This window comes from Falco naumanni, chromosome 8 (assembly GCF_017639655.2).
Source record: "Falco naumanni isolate bFalNau1 chromosome 8, bFalNau1.pat, whole genome shotgun sequence".
Lineage (NCBI taxonomy): Eukaryota > Metazoa > Chordata > Aves > Falconiformes > Falconidae > Falco > Falco naumanni.
The window spans coordinates 11,317,899-11,334,861 of NC_054061.1; the positions used below are offsets into that span (position 1 = coordinate 11,317,899).

General features: G+C 43.9%; 1 long non-coding RNA gene across 1 annotated transcript; it reads left to right on the plus strand.

The window, feature by feature from the left end:
* Positions 1-11,706: 11,706 nt before the first annotated feature.
* On the plus strand, positions 11,707-16,335 carry LOC121092842. Its single transcript, XR_005829396.1, has 3 exons — positions 11,707-11,916; positions 12,044-12,087; positions 15,788-16,335. It is a non-coding gene; the product is annotated as an uncharacterized LOC121092842 (long non-coding RNA).
* Positions 16,336-16,963: the final 628 nt, after the last annotated feature.

Below are 16,963 nucleotides of genomic sequence, written 5' to 3' on the forward strand. Positions count from 1 at the left end.
AATAGCACATTTGAACTTGCATGTACTTACACACACTAGCTGAGAGAGGGGGGCTGTAAGACCAGCGAACTGGCCTTCAGCCTCTCACATGAACTTGTGTGGCGTGATCAGTCACTGTGGCTTTTTTTGTCCCAGAAACAAGCACTTCCCCCTGTGTTCTCATACCTCCGTGGATTCGGAACAGAGTGTTCCTTCCCATGCTCCGACCAGGAGGACGATGAGGGGCTGGCCCCGAGGGGTGATAATGAAAATGCTTTGGTAATGAACCCATCTGGTGATGTCCTCGTTGGCCTGGCTTTCAGTGCCAAGAAACTCAGCAGGGGTCACCGACTCTTTAAAGCAAACATATGCACAATACGTACGGATTTTACTTTCCCTGCGATTTCCACCCCACCCCCCACCGCTAATGTTTTAAATACTTTCCCTGAAAAGACTTCTCTGCAGGAACGGCTGCTAAGCAGATCTCCAACTTCACTGCTATGCAATTGAGTTAAAGATGTCCCTGCTCATTGCAGGGGGGGTAGACTAGATGACCTTTAAAGGTCTCTTCCAACCCAAACTATGATTCTATGATTTGAATGGCATCACCTTTTCAAGGGAAGAGTGTCTCAAATGACGACAAGCACTTGGTGTGACAGGGCCCATAATTGCAAACCAATTTAATTGCAAACACAAGTTAATGGATGCCCAGGCAGCCCCCATATCGCTGATCTATAAAGGCCAGTGTGGTGGTTCAACCTCGGTTGGCGATCAAGTACCACGCAGCTGCTCGCTCACTCCCCCTCACCCAGAGGGATGGGGAGGAGAGTTGGAAAGGAATGTAAAACTAGAGGGTTGAGATAAAAACAATTTAATAATTGAAATAGAATAAAAATGAAAGAACAATAATAATGATGACAATAACAGTTATAATGAAAAGGGGGAGGGAAAGAATAAAATCCAGAGGGAAAGGGAGAAAGAAACATGTGGTGCACAATGTGTCTGCTCACCACACACTGACCGATGTCCCGCCAGTCCCTGAGCCACCATCTGCCCATCCCAGCCAACCCTCCAGGTATAGATACCAGGCATGCCATCCCATGGTGTGGAATACCGCTTTGGCCGGTTTGGGTCAGCTGACCTGGAGCTGTGTCCCCTCCCCATTCCTTGTGCCCCTCCAGCCTTTTCCCTAACAAGGCCTGAGCAGCTGAGAAGTCTCACCTCAAAGCCGAAACACAGCACCTAAGATCATTAACTCCATCCCAGATGAAACCAGGACAGCCAGGGTCTGCTTTCTAGTGCTGGGGCTGAACGACATGGCACCACCCATGCCCACAGATAGAGATGTTCTTCCTTACCAAAAGAGTGCATCTTTGGCAATACTGCCTGTTGAAAACAGCCTTTGGCCATGCTGTCTCCAGGCATGCCTGGACATCGTCTAGCAGAGCGATACCTGGCCCAGGCCATGAGCTTGCCACCGGGGTGCTAACACTGAAATGGTCAGTTGTGTGGCAGCCCTGAAGCTTGCACCCTGTCTAGCTCACTGGCAGTAAAGTATCCCAGGACACCAGCTAGCCCAGCCACCTCCTGCAGGACAAGCTCCCAGCACCCAGAGTCTAGAACTGAGGCACCAGCACCTTCGTCCACACCTAAACTCCACAGCACGGGTCCATCCTCCTCCATAGGCAAAGCATTGGCTCGCCACCTCCGAGCAGACATAACCATAACGACAAGCCAACAGAATGAAAGGTCTGAAAGGAGAAGGAGCCCACCACCGCCTGTGCCAGGGGGCAGACACTGAGCCAAGCCCGCTGCTGGAGGATTTTAGGGAAGTGCCCAGCAAATACAACTCATGGGACAAGCAGCACCTTCGGCCCCATGGCCAGGAGGTCTCCCATAGCACAAAGGTGCCCTCCTCTGGCCAGTTTTGACAGACTCGTCTGTAACTGGGATAACGCTTTCGGTGGGAAGGAACGATTAAAATCAGCTGGGAAGCGATCACTGAAGAGCGAATTATCCTGCGGGCTGTTCAAAATGGTATGAGAGATGGGCCAGCTGCACCATGGCTCCCATCACAGCCCATGCACAGGAGGCAGCTCAGACCTGCGGGGAACAGCTACCCCCTGATGAAATCCTCAGGGATTTCGGTTCAGGTCAGCTTGTGGTTCCGAAGCCTCCTGGTTTATGGCTCTTCAACGTAGGTATTGAAAAAACTGAGCTCTAAAAACCGGCTTCTGAATCACAGAACGCAATTTTCTGGCCCACGAATTTCCATCCTGCTAAGTCATCTTTGGACTTTTGTCTCCAAGCAGTTGCCTGACATATCCCAGATGACTATTTTAGGAGAAGGCAAATCATGCCCTAGAAATGCCTGTTTTCTCTCTGCTGACTGTGACGGCAGTCTAGACAGTGAGCACAGATGGAGATCTCTGTATTTGGTCAGGTGAATCACACCCCCACAGACTCCGAGTTTCAAAACTTCACCCTTCATCCAAGCTTAAAAGTTGCTTTACTGGCTAAAGTGGTTGAGGACGGAAAGTATCCACAGATACCTTAGGAATCTCTGACTTACCTATCTGTCACACCATGTGTATTCCACCTAGGTATGTCATCGCTTTTTTTTTTTTTTTTTCCATTTCATTTTAGTATCATGGAGAAGTTCCCTACTTTCCTTAAAAGATAATTCCACAGACTAGTAAGTCTTGGATTTATTTTTTTCATCCTCCCTTATGGTATATCTTGGGTATTTCCTAGAGGTGATGTGTTTGCATTTAAGGACATCTGACATATAAGCAACATTTATCCACTTCTTATTTAAATACATGTTTTTTTAAAAAATAAATCAATCTAGAATCTCATTACTCAGTTCAGTCTTCTTGTGCTGTCTTTTTCATTTGAGCCATCCTTGACTAGCCGATGTCAGCAAGGAGCTGACTTGAACTACAACGTATAAGCCACTCTCCGTATATTTAAGAATGTCTACAGCTGTTTAAGGAAAGAAGAATAAAAACACCGTTTCATAAGTCAATGGAAGTACATGTGCAAGAAAATTCAGGCAGCTCTTAATGGGCTTCTTTACATGTCATTGACCAGATCTGCATGATACTTAGACAAAGACATCACAACGGCTTTTTTTGCTAAAATAGCAGTCCATGGGAAAAGGCATATTTCCAGAAATGAGCCATGAAAGACAATTAACAGTAACATTGAGACTGCTATGCTAAGGTGAGGTTCACGGGGCAGAGGTTCATTGTAGAAAGCCCTAGAATGCTCTCACGGTGTTTCTATAACACTACTATGCCTTGAAAGGATAACCTATGTCGCAACATATGAGTAGGGGTAACTCCACCTTTTTCCAGGGTGTACTTTTGCCAGCATGAGTTAAGGCTGAGTTGCCCAAGGGCCCTCTGTGTTTAGCCATACATCCCTCATCACATGCTTGGGATTTGCCTTCCTAAAGTCTCCAATCTGACAGCAGCATTCATGTCACCACCATCACAGCTAAAAAGACCTTCCAAAATACCTTGACTATGGATTTACACACACACACACGATAATTTGCCTCTCCACGTGGCAGGGAGTAGTCCTGTTTTCAGTTGGTAGGTCTGTCTGGCATGACATGCAAACCACCTAAGATGTTTGCTTCAATTCCCAGCAGTCAGGACAGAGTGTATTTGAACTTCTTGGAACACGCCAGACTTTGGGGTTTCTTGCATGTAATGGTAAGTGAGCTTCCTTGCTTTGATTTCTGCACCAAGTCATGGGTGACAGAAATACTCTTCATTTTTCACTTACGTAGTAGCTCCACTCTTAGATATAATTGCATAAGTCTATTTGGCCGACTCAGACAGCCACTTTGTTCTGTTAACATCTCTGCCCACACCCATCCTCCTAAGTTTGTGACTTGGCTTGGACTTTTCTAAACAGACCATTAAGGGTTTATTAAATCTAGTCTCTCAATAAAAAGAATATAGATGGTATTATAAAAAAATCAACTGCCTGGCTTTGGTTTTTTCCAGTTTGGTGATATTAGAGCTAAATCACCCAGTCTACTGTCCCTTACAGTCCGAGGGCTGTCTGGGTGTAACTGATGCTACAAGTTGGCACAGAGTGTCTGTTACCACTGGCTACTGCAGAGGAGGATGCAAGCCAGTTATAGGCTTGAGTCTTCTTCCCTTACCATTAACACTGGAAGCTTTATTATTATGAAACATTTTTAATACAGTGCCACCAAAAAGCCGAGAACGGGGCTTTTGGGGCACTATACATCCACAGGGAGGTAGACAGTCACTGCCTAGCTTGTAATTAAAAAACAGTATTTTTTTTAAAAAAGAGAGATACAAACAGGGAAGGAGAAGGGGTATTCTGGGTCTAATTCTGAGATTATGTGAACTATTTGTGAACTCCTCTTCCCCCTGAATGTCTCTTGAATAGCTTCTAAGGGAAATAGCTATATCTGTACTTCTGAGAGTCTGTAATGGGTAATAATAATTAAAGCACATCTTAAATAGAAGATAGGAGTATTATTTCTCAGAATTCCTACCAGGAAATCGGGTGGTTTGGCTCAGCAGAGTTGAAAAAAGCCTGGCACATTGTGTCAATATCACAGGATCTGCCTTTCGTTAAATATACAAAATCTCTCATGGTTACAGTTTAATATATAACCATTCTCTTTCAAATTCTGCTTTCAATAGTTTCTCAACATTCAGATCCAGCTTCTTCTATTCCAGTCCTTTTCGCAGCAGCCAAGTCTACAAAAAGATTTTAACACTTCACATGTTCATAATTACTTTCATCGGAGAACTTTAGAGAGCTCTGCAAACATTTATTAACACTTGCAACAGCTCCACAGGTCTGTTGTAGGGGGGTCTCATTTTATCCCCAATGTATAGACAAAGTAACTAAGCTAACAGCAGGCAAAAAGTATTTGACTTCCCACTTCCAAGCTGTAGTGTGCTATTAGATAATTACTCTTCTACTGAGGACAGCTTAATGCCATAATGTACAAATATTGACTGCTTGTGCTCAAGTGCTGCTCTCAAAAATCTCCTTCAGAGGCAACTCCATAAATCTAGTTTCATGCAGAAATTACAGACTATTTGCAAAGTTTGTCCAGGGGATTGGGCCACCAGGCTGTGGAAATCCAGCCTGGAAGCGTCAGTTCAGACCCCGTACAAAAGCAGCCCTTTGCTCCGAGGTCCATGACAAAACAGGACCCTGTCACCACGCTCCTCTGAGTTACTGCTGTGAACTGGGGCACAGAAATGTGTCACCCGGGTCACTGTCCCCTCTCCACTGTCCCCCTCTCCACCAGACAACCATAGCACAGGCCTGTTCTTGGCAGGAGGTGGCCGGAGGGGCACCCCCCGTGCACCCCCTACCACAGTCCCAGGTGCGCTTCGCTGACAGTGGACAGAGCTGTAAAAAACACAACTGTGCACCTATTCCAGGCTGGGAAAACATCTTGAGCTGTTGTCTCCCTCCCACCCCATTACTAATCACTGGAAACAGCTGTTCCCTCTTTTTCTTTTTTCTTTGGTTTTTTGGTTGTTGTTGTTGTTGTTACTGTTTAACACCATTCTGAACAACTTGGCCTGGCAAAGACAGAATAGCAGAAAGAACATTCCATATATCACTCCACGCAGCTGAAAAAGGTAAAGGCAGCTAATTGATATGATTCTCCAGCTCCCTGGAAACTGAACTGAAACACCTTAAACTCATATCTGCCAATATTCAGACTGTCCTACATTCAAATTCACACCAGTACCCAAGAAAGGAAAAAACTATTTTTCATTTCCAGTCCTCTGTTCCACCCAGGTCTCATGAACAGCATCTAATGAAGTAATAGGTTCAGATTTTGCCAGTACCTACTAGGGTAGGTCAACCTAGAACAGCTTGAAGCTATTAAAATGGTTCTATATATTTCTGTGAACACATGTATCATAAAGTCAAAATGATGAAGTGCCTGGTACAGATAGATTTTGAAAACAGTCAAGAACTGTTTGTTCCCAGCCCTGGAGGAGTTACGGATCCCCAAGATGGACGATAGCTGCCAAATTAATCTAGAGATGATGAGAGCCTTTAATCTTCATCCCCTTCAAGATTCAGAGAGGGGGATGAAAGTCCATTTTGGTGCAACAGTAAAACCTTCAGAGCTGAAGGTGATGTGACTAGTGTACTGTTTAAAAAAAAAAAAAATAACAACACTGATGTCAAAATAAATGCAGGAAAAGCCAGCTGTGAGTTTGCATGTACACAGGCCAGCTCCTCAGCCATTAGGAGCAAGCCCAGTTTATACCAGCTGACAGCCTGACTCCATGACTGGGTTTTTTGTTTCACTGGGGATTTTGGAGTTGTTGGGGGGTGTGGTTTGTTTTTTTTTAAAGATGATGATAAAGCTATTCAGAGTTCTGGTGGTTTTGTGTTTTTTTTTTCTCGTATACCCATTCTCTTCTTCCCTAGATCCAGCTCCCATAAAGCTGAACAGACCCCCATAACCTCAGTGGGAGTAATAATGGGGCTTTACACCTGATGGTGACAGCTGAATTCTGTGGTGGGGAGCAGGGTAGGTTGGCAGTACCGTATGTCTGCCCCTCCATAGCCTTCAACAGCCTCATCACCATGGCAATGGAGAAGGAACATCAGTTGGAGGAAAGCCTGGGGCAATAACATATAGTGCCGGGATTCAACCTGGGAACGCTGCCTGGTTAGCTCATATCCAACCCAAATCCTCCTTCGCAGGTAATCCTCAAGCCATTGCTAATCAGCCTCCTGTAGCAAATTTCTGGAATGACACAGATGTGCCTCCGCTACTGGCTACCACCAGCCCCCAGCACTGTGTGCGTGGGATGACCAGGCAGGCTGCACCACGCAGGGCACTGCACAGATGAGATCCTTCCAACAGTCTGAGGCATCTTCTGGGTTTTTTGAAGCATCTCTCTGTTGCTTTTTTCATTGCTAGGAGGACAGCGAAAGGGCTAATGGTCCCCTAGTAAGTGTTGCCACACCAAAATCAGAGTGAGTTTGACTACATCAATCCATGCGCCTGAGTGGACTCTCAGGTTGGTTTTGTCCCCATCAACACTAGCAGTTCCTGGGAACAGCTCCTGCAGCTGTTCCCATCCTGAGAGCACACTTCAGTCAGCCAACAGGGGCTTAGGGTGACCTGATATATCAGCATAACTACAGGGACAAATGGAATGAAGCAAAAATCACATGACAGGACCACAACGCTTTGGTCAGGTCAGTGCATTGGCCCAGAGAAGAAAGAAATCTGTTCAGAGAAGGAACTGTGAGACCTGACGTTCAGCCCCCCTGCATGAATACATCTACCAGCACAGTGGCATTGGTGGCAGCCGTGAAGAAAAACTTTGCAGAAAAAGCCTACTCCAAGCATGTAACAAATATATTTAAGCAACAAATATGGCCCAGTTCATAGTTTTCATGAGGCAGGACTCACGCGATTAGAGGTCAGCGTTAGAACATAAAAATCCTCATGTCACCAAGCCAAACAGGCTTCCAAATATCACTCCTCCCACCACCTTCTGGGTTTTGCAGGAATTGTTTCTTGATGGTCAACCCTCAGTTCCATCTGTTGTATCATGACAGCCCTTTGCACACAAGAACAGAAGAGTAGCATTTGTTTCTGAGCTGATAAAGGAATATGGCAATTTTCGAGATCATAGAATAAAAAAGAAATCTTAGTTTTAACAGCAGGCCTTGCAGACAGGGGCACTCAGAAATTAAAAAGGGAGCAGAGCTCCTGAGGGTCTTTTGGGTTTTTTGTGTTTTTTTTTTTATTATTATTTTGCACTAAGCAAGGAACAGGTGTTCAGCTATTTCATAGCCAGAAGCAGCATTCCAGTCAGAGATGCCTCTCCAGCGTCAAGGGTTTTCCAGGAACACATTTGCACTCATTAGTAGTTATTGCCACAATGGTACAAGTCAGCACAAGCTTGGGGTGCTGGCACAAATATAAACTTGGTTCCTGTCCAGAAAAGCATATTAAGTTTGTCTGAATGAGGTGAAGGGAGCTATAGTGGAACAAAGCATCTTCTAGGTACCTTTACCTAGGCATAAAAAAAAAGTGGAGAAAAAGAGAAACAAAAGTAATTGTGTGTTGACTTGCATGTCTAAATACCGTTGTCAAAAATACTTTGCCAGGCCTAATGCTCACAACACATCAGACTTGCCACTGAGACTATGGGTATATACCAGGTACCACTCAGGAAAATGCACCTAGTTAACCCTTTGCACATATCTCCTCGTTATGTCCTCAGACTTACAGCCTTCTGCTCAAAAATAATCCTCCCAGTTGTGTAGCCCAGGCTATTTCAACATCTGGGCCCATATTTTCCACGGGTTTTCATGTTTATTCAATAACACAGTATCTTGTCCTCAGCCAGCAGTTCACTTTTCACGGCCTTCAGACAGAAATCATTTTCAATGTATATCCAAAAGCATCAGCTTATACCACTCCTCAGACAGCACGCTATTTTAAACTAGGCTTTAACTAATTTTATTTAGGCATTAACTCATTACATCAACAAATCTGACCCGTGACAGTAATTGCTCTCTAACAGCTACTGTCTGGTCACTCCGAGCTCTGCATGTCCTCAGCAGCAGCAGCATGGGAGAGGCTCTGGTCCTGATGGACATCAGAACCAAACCTTCCTTTCCTGCCAAGAGGCAGCCTTTGTCCACATCTGCCAGTGAGAAGCTAGGCCAGGAGCTACGGAGCAGAGCATAACATTAGAAGCAACCAGACCTCCTGGAACAATTTTCAAAGAAGAGGTTGCAAAGCCTGTGTTTTGAGTAAACAGATAAACCGCTTCTGCACAAGCTGCTGGTCAAGAGCATTAACTCCATGTTACCTGCAGCGAACACTGCCATTTTCCATCTACAACCTGCCTCTGCACCTCACCTCAGTGATGGAAACAGCCACTTCTTCCACCTTCCTCAACCTTTGGGGAGATCACTTGCTTTTCCCATTCCCTCTGAGACCTCAGGAATCCCAAATCCTGACAGCAGGAAACAGGGCAGATTCGTCCCAAAAGCTCATGTCCAAACAAGCACCTGGTTTGCCAGTCTGCTTGCTGTTGCGATGGCACATCTAAAGGTCTTGTACAGCCTCTGTGGGAAGCCAAGCAGGGTGTAGCAAAGCATCCATGCTCTTAATTATGTTTCTGATTACATGGAGGCATGGAGCAGCACTAACTTCAAACAGCACTGAGGATGCTTGGGGGCCATGGAGTTGGGAAGGAAATATCTGGCTCAGGAGCTCAACAGTTTGCTGCAGAGAGCTGTGATGGGGAAAGACGAGCGAGATCTCCATGCCATGGTTTGACAGTACACTGAGTCCAGTTTGTAACCTGAATAAAAATGCTGCAGCCACATGGGGCAAAATGCAGGACAGGTATAAGCTCTGCTGATTCACATTTGTTCAAAACATTTCAACATGTCAACTTTGTACCAGCAGGCTTTATGCCAGATCAAATATCACCTGCCGGCACCGCTCTGACTTTATGCTGGATCAAGTATTCTCCATCCTCCTGACACCTGCGTAAAGTTGAAATAAAACAGCAAAGGTGGTATGGGTTCTGCATCTTGTGCTCATGGGAAGGCAACTGCATTCCCAGCCGTGACCTACCTCAATTTACTACCTTAGGATGCACAGCTCTGGTACTCTGCAACCACAACCTGAAGATGTAATTACACCAACACTTTTCCAGGCAAAAATAGAGTTTGAGAAGTTCCCAGTTTCCTGCGTGACCCAGGTCTCCTCTTCCCATCCCTACACCTGGATTTACCTCCTGTCTGCTTGTGCTGATGCAACTGGTTGTAGGACTATGCAGTAAACTGGGTCAGGGAAACTTCTTTTGGATAGCAGTCGCGCTGTTGTTTTTTTAAAAATTTTGGATCATTTCATGTCTCCACAAAGAGCTGCCTCAGCACAACTGAGGGGGCAATGAACTATGTGGTACAGTGCCAAGAACAAGTGGCCAAAGGTGGGGGCAAAACTTCCAAATTGCCTCTGCTGCTGGGGAAAACATTCAGGTAACTGCACCCGGAGTAAGTTAGCTGCCAACCTCCTGAGCAAGCTATCAGCATAGCATTTGTATTTGAATTGAGAGAAAAATCCCCAAGGAGCATGTCTAGGCAGGTGGCTAGTCTGGAGTTGGTCAGAGGTGGGATGGAAGGAGGGCATTCTTCAGGAAAGCTGGGTAAACAGTTCCCCAGGCTGCTACACACTACAAGGTTTTTAGGTTGTTTCCAAATCTTTTCCCTATCTATCTGTACCTTTGCCTAGTGCTTTAATAAATAAATCTTCCCTTTGCTTTGCAGTGAAACATGTCTAGGGTCACGGGACCAGACTCTGCGCAACGGAAAAGCTCATCTAGCAATTAGCTAGACTGCTCCTGCCCCCCTCAGCACCAGCGAACAAATCCAGGTCCTTTGGCTCCAGCTATGTAAACTAATGGGAAGGCACTTTTAATTACAGCGAGGGACTGCATCCTCCATAGTTTGCAGTCATTGAGCCGGGCCCACAGTGGGGAATTTTCTCTGTTGTAGCTTGTGGAAAACCGATGGGAGCCACAAGCATGGGCCAGGCTGCAGGAATCCTGGACTCCCGAATCGATTCTGAATCTTGCTGAGGGTGGTAAACACACATGGCTGCTGCCAGCCAAGCCTGCCTAACAACGCTTTTGGTGCTGTCTGCTGCTGCGTCTTTATTTGCTTGCCTATTTCAAGGGAAAAAGGGGTGAAAGAGGAAGGGGGAGGTGAGGGTGGTAGCAGGATTACCACATATAGTCATTATAATCATTAATCACAGCACACTAAATGAATCATTAGGCATCACAACAGATCCACACATGCTTTACTTCTTAAAGCTTCTTGACTTGAATCTCTGCTTTCTGTACAAATGCCCAGTGATTGTTTCAAGCAACCAAGCACATTTCCAATGTTACTGCCGCAACTCCTTCCAAAAACATTACTAAACAGATGAAGCTCTGCTGAAGGAACAGATCTGTTTATAGAACATACTTTTCTTTCACTAGACCAAATATATTCAGTCCTCTCAAATAAATATGTACATTAAAAACTTCGTAACTGGCCAAATCAGAAAAAAGAAAGAAATAGCAAATGGGAAATTATGTAACAAAGAGCAACTTCAATAAGAACGTGCATTTTAAAAATACTTTACACATGCTTTTTTTGAGGCTAAATCTGAGAGCAATTTTTTAAAAAATTCAAATATCTAAGACTGAATAAATGGTTCTATTAGAGACAGAGAGGAATAAAAATGTGAAGGGATTGTTTACTAAAAAATAAATAAGGCTTCAACCTATAGTATTACAACCTAAATGTTGTTTTAGCCTGGTATGTAAGGATTTGAAAGTGAATCTAACTAGGCCAATAATGCAATACTGACTTGTTCAGTTTTATTAGCCAAGCTAAAACAAAAAGAAAAAAACAAGAAAAATAATGCAAATCATATTTTTTTCAAATTCTATTGTTCTTATTACTCAAGGAGCTATTTCCACAGTCATATGCTCGCAACAGTACCTGGCAGTAGTTTCAATCAGTTATCCGAGTATTACAAAATGGCTTTAAAACAGCAGACAAAACCACTCCATTCAACCCTCCTAAACTGATCCCCTTCTGGCTTCCATTCCGAACTAACCCCTCTGGAACAGCCCTCCCCGTATCACAAGGCTGCTGGGATCATGCCAACTGAATCAAAACCCCAGGAAATCACAACAGGATTAAAAAAATCCTGAGGACAGAAGCCAAGCAGCAGTTTTTGCATGGACATTAATGAAAGCAGGATTGGGCCATAAATGCAACACTATAATCTCCCAACCTTTACTCAGGTGTAGAGGTCTGGACTGTGGCTTCATGTGTGTTTGCACAGCACTTAGCAGGCTGAAAGAAGTAAGTAATGATAATTATACAAGTTAACAGTTGGCTTCATTGATTCAGCTCCATAAAAGTTGCAGGAGCAGACTCAAGATCATGTATCATATTTTTTCTAATCCTTCAATTTATTCTGATTGAATAGAGAGGACGTGTGCAACATTCATCAGCGGAGCCCTGAGCACACAGGTAAGCCAGCAACAATCACCACAGGTCCAGATAATACCGTCTTATCTATCAGCTGTCTCCACAGTTTATATGAGCCGCTTATCTCAAAGAGCTATTAGCGCTGAACTTTAGTTCAGCCTTTTGTTTGATCTTGTTTTCTTCTGCATTCATTTGAAGCTCCCCATATCATGCTTTTAATTTTGCATCAAAACGCACCAGGGCCTTTAATTTTATCCCTGCTACTGATGCAATATGGTCTTAGCAACAATGAGAACAGTGAGCAAGTCATGAAAATAATAAACCATGCTAGGTCTGGAGGCTATGAAATCAGTTCAAACATACTGCAGGGAGCTGTACTGCCTGCACTGAGACACATGGCTTTCCATGGGCACCAGCCCATTTATGAGTCATGAAACATAATGGAGTATTGTTGAAAGCTTTGGGACCATGAGAAATTATCTACTGCCCGGCATGGGGAATGGTATAAACTGGCAAGGAACTGGAGTTACATTCTTTTACAGAAATGAAATCAGACAGCCTTGGCCTGCTTTCCAGTATACAAAACCACAAATCATGAAGACAACTCCTTAATTAGGACTAATTTAAAAAAAAAATAATTTTTTAAAAAAAAGAGTTGCCACTGCACTAACCAGCCAGGGAAGCCAATATTTTCTCTGTCCCTAGCAGAGTTATAATAAGGCAAAGACCACGAGGAAGATGGAAAGGAGGAGGGGTAAATGACACTAGTGTCTCAACATGAGCTATGAAAGCAAATACACCTTTCTCTCTCCTGCACCAGCTGACGTTCCCTCACATGGGCAAGCAGAACAAAAGCTATTTGCCTAATATTATGGAGTGATAGTGACAGGATGCCATAGGTGTGCACATCGCTACGGAGAGGAGAGCTGCCGGTGTGGGAGGCAGCACGTTCTGCAGGAGAGAGTACAGGGCTGGATGTCATTTCTAAGCCAAACTCCACCCTCCTCCTAGTCCCTGTGCCTTCGGAGTAAAAATGTTAAATGGCCCTCTGACTGAGAAAGTAAAAATCCTATTTTTAAATAAATGGTGAAGTGCTTAGGAAATTGCCTGACTGCAGGAATACAGAGCTTAGTGGATAAATACCTGATGGGTAGAGAAAAGAAGACAAAGTCAGAATCTTCCCAGTGGTATTCAGTGAAAGCACAAGGGGCGATGGGCACACTGGAATAGAGAAATCTCCATTTAAACACAAGAAAATGTTGCTTTGCTGTGAGAGTGGTTTGAACAATGGAACAGGTTGCCCTGAGAGGCTGTGGAGTCTCCATCCTTGGAGACATTCAGCATGGCCCTGAGGAGCCTGCTTTAGCCATCCTTGCCTGCAGGCGCAGAACTGGACTCGATGGACCGGACTTCAGAGGTCCCAGCCAACCTCAACAACATTGAGATACTCCTTCCATTCAGTGTCCCCAGGAAAGCAGGCTAGAATGGAAATGCAGCGCTAAGTGGGGTTGCCCACTGCATCAGTACGACTTGCTCAAGTCAGCTGTCTCCATGAAAACATGTAGGGATAAAGCCAGACTATAACAGCCATCTAAACCAGAGGTTCTGCACAGACTAAATGCCTTCCCAACCAAAAGAAATGCAGAAATCCAGGGCAGCTTAAGAGTTAACAGTGTGAATGTTCACTCGAATATTTATATAGATTTGCTCTTTGCATGCTCACACATCTTTTGTGTTAGCTTGCCACAAGCTTTGGAAAAATCAGATTTTACTGGCAGAAGTGCTCATGGAAAGCACATTTGCTTTTGCTTTGGAAATGCTTACAAACTCATCCAGTCAAGGAGACAATGACAATATTATGTGTATTCTCCAACAAATTTCAGTTATATGATATAATCTGGATATTGCATTTTTGTTATGTATTCAGCGAGCTCAAAGGTGGATAGAATCCCAAAGATTAACAACTTTTAACAAATCAGTTGCTAACCTGAAATTAAAATGCTAGAGGAAATATGGTCTGTATACTAGTGATGAATGAGCAGAAAAGGACAAAACTGAATGGATATTCAACTAGGAATCATTCAGTCTACAAATGCAACCTCATTTTCCATTGTGTAGCAGTTGCACCGTGTTACAAACAGCCCATAACAAATCAGGAGCTCACTTCCTTCCCTCTGCCATGGATTACCTGAGGTGGGACCAGGAATGGATGGTCTCTGTTCCCTTCCCCAAGGAAATCTCAAATTGATCAAAGCATAAATGCTGCCTGAAGCATGTGATTACTTTTGACATTGATGACGTTTTTCCCCAAGTTCAAGAAGGTATCGGTGACCCTTAGAGACTACAGTTTGGCTCCAGATTTACCAATCCCAATGAGCTCTATAGGCACAGCACATCTACTAGGCTTCAAAAGAGAGTGTGTGGTTTGCAAAGGGAGTGGGTAAGTGCAGCTCTGGAAGCTGAGAACAGACATCATTTCTGGAAGTGGCATGCCTTAATGTGGCAAAATATAAGTGGATGCATCTCACTTCTGGCACCCAGGTTTAACAAGTGGGGTTTGAGCTTGTTTCAGCTGAACTACAATTTCAGCAGAATGTTGATCTTCTGGAAGATCATGACATTCTCTACCTTCCTCTAAAAGCGAGAAGAAAACAGCTGCTGGCAGACCACTTCATTGGGATTCAAGAGACATGGACCCAGTTCCTAGCTCAGCCCCCACCTGTCAGTGAGCCCCTGAGCGAGTTGTTTCAGCCAGCCTGGGTTTTGGTTCACCCTGTAAAGCAGAGGCTGCAAGCTCTGTGCCGGAAAGTATTGGGACCATATGACTAAAATAGAGAGTAAGGCATTCAGAGGTCATGGTCCCAGGCAAGTGGGCAGGAGGGGAGATATGATCTAGTGCAACACCTGAAAAGAGTCTAAAAAAAGATGGAAAGGAAACCCCTATGAAAGGCTTCAGCTTAAAGCTGAGGCATTGGCATTTCTTCTGAATCAACAAAAAATACCTCTCTGGGAGGGCACATACAATCTTTGGGGAAGGGACTGCACGTTCTCCATACTTGCCTATTACTTGAAGCAGTATGGCTTCGCTCCTAGCTGTAAGAACCTCTGAAGATGCATTTCCATTACAATTCAAAGAACTAGCATTGCTCTTTCAGACATCCCCAGGGCGGTGTTATCAATACCTGATCTATTTAGCACAGAAGTACGGTTGGCAGCAGCGGGAGTTTCAGCTCAGGCTCAGTATCCTTACCCGGGACTTTGTGAATATATTTGGCAACCGAGCATCTGCCAGCACCATTACACCGCTATTGGTACAGCTACACGAGGTGGAGCAATCACACCTTCGGCTGGATGGCAGACATAGGCAGTGACACAGAATAAATGCTGGAGACTCAGCAATCAGGCAACTATGAAAGACAAAAAAGGAGAGTGTGAGTTTGGGGAGGCCTTAGGCAAACTCTTTGGACAGGTTAATGTCTGAGTTTCACTCCAAGAGTGAGCCATCTTTCCTTTTATTGGAAACCATCACTACATAAAATTTTATATTCTCCTCATACACATACCCGATGAGAACTGAGAACTCTTGCACATTACTGTTGTTCCTGGATAACCAAAATGTCACCTTCATACCTACTTGTGGGTTGCAGTTCCACCTCATAGTCTCTAAAAGTGCAGCTGGTCCATTAAAATAATTAAAACCCTCAATGTTTGTGACAATCACATCTACCTTAATGTCTTCCAGGTTCTTGGCTGGGATGATGCATCCCAATAACGCAGCAAGAGAAAATGCCGTCTTTCATACAAACTAGACTTTTGTTTTCCACAAAGCTTTTCCAGGTCCTGGACACATGGTCATAGTAAATTCAACCTCTCTGACTTCACCTCTCCGATCCAGCAATAACTGGGAGGCTAGATTGAACCAGAGTTTAAAACCACGTCACCACCAACCATCTTTGGAGAAAGACTGAGAGAAGATCCAGAAAGGATTTGATCTCTAACCTACCAAGTAGGGTTACGGAAATAAAATCTGAAGTCCTAGAACTCTGTGAATTTGAATAAGTGGTGAGCTTTGGCCAAGGAAAGCAACAAAGGTGAAAGCAAGACTTCAAAACAAATATTTTCCTGCATTCCTAAAAGGCCTTTAGTTTAAAAAAAGCATTTATAATAAAACCTAAAACAAGTTTTTAAAACTTCAGAAGCCAAGGGTACAAACAAGTTCCAAGACAGTCAGAAGAGCTGTATCATTGCAGAAATTGTGGGGAGAGGAAAAAAAAAAAAAAAAAAAAACAACACAAAAACACACCACACACACATTAACTTAATGACATTGGTCAAAAAGTAAAGTATGAAATCAGAATGGGGTTTGTTTGTTTATTTGTTTTTAAAGGATCCACACATTCTAAAGCAGTCTTTGGGGTTTTGAGGGGGGAGAGGTCCTCTCTTTTTAATGTCTGCCTTCTTTTCCTCTAACTATTTTGTGCCACTGATTATTCTGGAACAAAATCTCACCTCACTGAATTATAGCACTTTTATAAGTTACGCAACATAGGAAGTAATAGCTCAGTAATTGTCAATATTCAGCCCATCATGTGGGAAACCAAAGAAAATTATAAAAGTGAGAGGCAATTTATGAAAAGAATGTCCGTTGCATCAGCCAGTCCATCTGTGAAGTTTTGTTCATTATGTAGATTATACCACTGACATATGGAAGAGACATTTCACTGTTGCAGTCTAGATGAAACAAGTTAGAAGTGTTTTATTTTTCGACTAGAAAATCATATGGAGAGCCTCAAAAGTTTACAGGGACTGCTAATATGTTTTGCTTTTGTCCTTTTGTATACCCTTCTTTCCACCCCCATCAATATGTGGACTAATTAGAGTGATAAAACAGCTCATGTAAGATGTGACTCACTCAGTC